Source organism: Trachemys scripta, chromosome 1 (assembly GCF_013100865.1).
Source record: "Trachemys scripta elegans isolate TJP31775 chromosome 1, CAS_Tse_1.0, whole genome shotgun sequence".
NCBI lineage: Eukaryota > Metazoa > Chordata > Testudines > Emydidae > Trachemys > Trachemys scripta.
The window spans coordinates 135,098,168-135,102,518 of record NC_048298.1 but is presented as its reverse complement, the minus strand read 5'-3'; positions in this window follow the sequence as shown (position 1 = coordinate 135,102,518).

Here is a 4,351-nt window from a genome sequence, read left to right as displayed (position 1 = left end):
CCAGGCTAGCCAGCTCCTTCCCTCCTTCTCCCTTAATTTAGGAGAGCCTTGAACCCTGAGGAGTTCTAAAAAGGAGCAATCCCCACACTGAGAAGAGTGCAGGGCCTACAAAGGTTCCTTGCCCCTATGGAGGAGACACAAAAGCCAGCACACATGTTGCATCCTCCCTTTACCTTTTTGTGCAGCCACAAAACCTGTCCCCTTCCCTGAACTTGTCTTTGTGCCATACACTATCCTCCTAGGACTATACAAACAAGATTCCAGGAATAGGATTACAGCTGAAGTCTCACATGCCTGGAGCTAGAATTCAGGATGTGTCTGCTGAGATTGATCAAGCCCTCGGACCGCTACCCCTTCCTACTTCTCCATGTGGGCACCAATGATACTGCCAAGAATGACCTTGAGTGGCTCACTGCAGACTACATGGCTCTGGGAAGAAGGATATAGGAATTTGAGGCGCAAATCATGTTCTCGTCCATCTTCCCTGTTGAAGGAAAAGGCCCAGGTAGGGACCATCAAATTGTAAAAATAAATGAGTGGCTACACAGGTGGCTTCAGAGAGAGGGTGCTGTATTCTCTGACCATGACATGTTGTTCCAGGAAGAAGGATTGCTAGGAAGAGATGGGATCCTCTTAACGAAGAGAGGGAAGAGCATCTTCACAGGCAGGCTTGTCAACCTAGTAAGGAGGGCTTTATATTAGGTTCACCATGGGATGGAGCCCTAAGCCCTGTGGATAGGGGGAAGTGGGATACTGGAAGGAAACACAAAGAGGAGAGTACAAGATGTGAAGCCTCCTGATTCATACTGAGAAAGTAGGACAATCGGCTAGTTATCGTAGGTGCATATACACGAATGCAAGAAGCCTGGGGAACAAGCAGGAAGAATTGGAAGTCCTGGAACAATCAAGGAATGATGACATGATTGGAATAACAGAAACTTGGTGGGGTCACTCACATGACTGGAGCACTGTCATGGATGGGTATAAACTGTTCAGGAAGGACAGGTGGGGGGGGAAAGGTGGAGGAGTTGCACTGTATGTAGGAGAGCAGTATGATTGCTCAGAGCTCCAGTTTGAAACTGGAGAAAAGCCTGTTGAGAGTCTTTGGGTTAAGTTTAGAGGTGAGAGCAACAAGGGTGATGTTGTGGTGGGCATCTGCTATAGACCACCACATCAAAAGGATGAGGTAAATGAGGCTTTCTTCAGACAACTAACTGAAGTTTCCAGATCACAGACCATGGTATTCATGAGGGACTTCAATCACCCTGACATCTGCTCAGAGAGCAATACAGCAATGCACAATCCAGGAAGTTTTTGGGGACTGTTGGGGAGAACTTCCTGCTACAAGTGCTGGAGGAACCAACTAGGGGCAGAGCTCCTCTTGACCTGCTGCTCACAAACAGGGAAGAATTAGTAGGGGAAGTAGAAGCGGGTAACAACCTAGGCAACAGTGACCATGAGATGGTTGAGTCAGGATCCTGACAAAAGGAAAAAAGGAGAGCAGCAGAATACGGACCCTGGACTTCAGAAAAGCAGATTTTGACTCCTCCAGGGAACTGATGGGCAGGATCTCCTTGGAAGCTAATATAAGGGAGAAAGGAGAGCTGGCAGTATTTTGAAGAAGCCTTATTGAGGGTTCAGGAACAAACCATCCCGATGTGCAGAAAGAATAGTAAATATGGCTGGCAACCAGCTTGGCTTAACAGAGCAATCTTCGATGATTTTAAACACAAAAAGAAAGCATACAATAAGTGGAAACTTGGACAGATGACTAGGGAGGAGTATAAAATTATTACTGGAGCATGCAGGGGTGTAATCAGGAAGGCCAAAGCACAATTGGAGTTGCAGCTAGTAAGGGATGTGGAGGGGTTTCTACAGGTATGTTAGCAACAAGAAGGTCAGGGAAAGTGTGGGACCCTTACTGAATGTGGGAGGCAACCTAGTGACAGATGATGTGGAAAAAGCTGAAGTACTCAGTGCTTTTTTTGCCTCGGTCTTCCCATTCAAGGCCAGATCCCATACTACTGTCCTGGTCAGCACAGTATGGGGAGGCGGTGAGCAGCCCTCAGTGGTGAAAGAACAAATTAAGGACTAATTAGAAAAGTTGGACATGCACAAGTACATGGGGCCAGATCTAATGCATCTGAGGGACTTGCCTGATGTAATGGAAGAGCCATTGGCCATTATCTCTGAAAACTTGTGGCGATCGGGGAGATCCTGGATGATTGGAAAAAGGCAAATATAGTGCCCATCTGTAAAAAGGGGAAGAAGGAGAATCTGGGGAACTACAGACCAGTCAGCCTCACCTCAGTCCCTGGAAAAATCATGGAGCAGGTCCTCAAGGAATCCATTTTGAAGCACTTGGAAGAGAGGAAGGTGATCAGGAATAGTCAGCATGGATTCACCAAGGGCAAGTCATGCCTAACCAACTTGATTGCCTTCTGTGATGAAATAACTGGCTCTGTGGATATGGGGAAAGCGGTGGACATGATCTACCTTGACTTTAGCAAAGCTTTTGATACGGTCTCCCACAGTATTCTTGCCAGCACGTGGATGAATGGATTATAAGGTGGATAGAAAGCTAGCTAGATTGTCAGGCTCAACCAGTGACGATCAACGGCTCAATGTCTAGTTGGCAGCCGGTATCAAGCGACGTTCCCAAGGGTCGGTCCTGAGTCCAGTTTTATTCAACATGTTCATTAATGATCTGGATGATGGAATGGATTGCACCCTCAACAAGTCCACGGATGACACTGAGCTGGGGGGAGAGGTAGATATGCTAGATGCTAGAGGGTAGGGATAGGATCCAGGGTGACCTAGACAAATTGGAGGATTGGGCCAAAAGAAAACTGATGAGTTTCAACAAGGACAAGTTCAGAGTCCTGCACTTAGGATGGAAGAATCCTATGCACTGCTACAGGCTGGGGACCAACTGGCTAAGCAGCAGTTATGCAGAAAAGGACCTGGAGATTACAGTGAACGAGAAGCTGGATATGAGTCAACAATGTGCGCTTGTTGCCAAGAAAGCTAATGGCATATTGGGCTACATTAATAGGAATATTTCCAGCAGATCGAGGAAAGTGATTATTCCCTTCTATTTGGCACTGGTGAGGCCACATCTGGAGTATAGCATCCAGTTTTGGGCCCCGCACTACAGAAAGGATGTGGAGAAATTGGAGAGAGTCCAGCGGAGGGCAACAAAAATGAATGGGGGCTAGGGCACATGACTTATGAGGGGAGGCTGAGGAAACTGGTCTTATTTAATCTGAAGAAGATAAGAGTGAGGGGGGATTTCATAGCAGCCTTCAACTACCTGAAGGGGGGTTCCAATGAGGATGGAGCTCGGCTGTTCTCAGTGGTGGCAGATGACAGAACAAGGAGTAATGGTCTCAAGTTGCAGTGGGGGAGGTCTAGGTTGGCTATTAGGAAAAATGATTTCACTAGGAGGTTGGTGAAGCACTGGAATGGGTTACCTAGGGAGGTGGTGGAATCTCCATCCTTAGAGGTTTTTAAGACCCGTCTTGACAAAGCCCTGGCTGGGATGATTCCGTTGGGGTTGGTCCTGCTTTGAGCAGGGTGTTGGGCTAGATGAACTCCTGTAGTCTCTTCCAACCCTAATCTTCTATGATGCTATGATTCTATGATTTTATGTCAGAGAAAAAAGCAGAGGTTCCCAGGCATTGGTCCTGATCCCTGCAGCACTCCTTGCTCTTTCTGACTTGAGGTGGTAGAAACTAGATGCCAGATGCTCAGATGGTACAAATTGGACATCAGTGATCAATGCACTGATTTATAGCAGCCCAGGATCTGGGCTCAAGTATCTGGACTTAGGGCTTCTGCATGTCACATAGAGCTCTAACTCCTGGGCATTGTACCCAGTGTCTGGAGTACTGTCAGAACCCTGTGGCAAGAGACAAGGACTGAGAATTGGTCCCACACCCACTGCTGGGCAGTGCAGAGTGCTAATCTCTACCACATGTAGTTGGTAACAAGAGAACATGACTATGATGCTGTGAAAATCCTGTATTCACTCCTGCATGTGAATCCTGAACCTGCAGTTCTCCAGAAACAAGTTGCCTCTTTAAAAAGCAAATCACAGAATTTACACAGACAGGGCTGTGTTTTCTTCAGCCGTTGCAGAGAGAAACAAGTGGAGGGCAGATAGGCGAGAAGGGAGGCAGAGGAAGAAAGAAAGAGGCACAATTTCTCCATCAAAAGGGAACATTTTTCTTTCATAACTTCCTGTTATAGGAAGTTCTGGGCTGCTCTTTTCTGATATCCGGGTTGCCTCATTTGTATTTCATTAAAAAGGAGCCCTCTCTAAAACAGCAGATCTTTTCCATCACTCAAC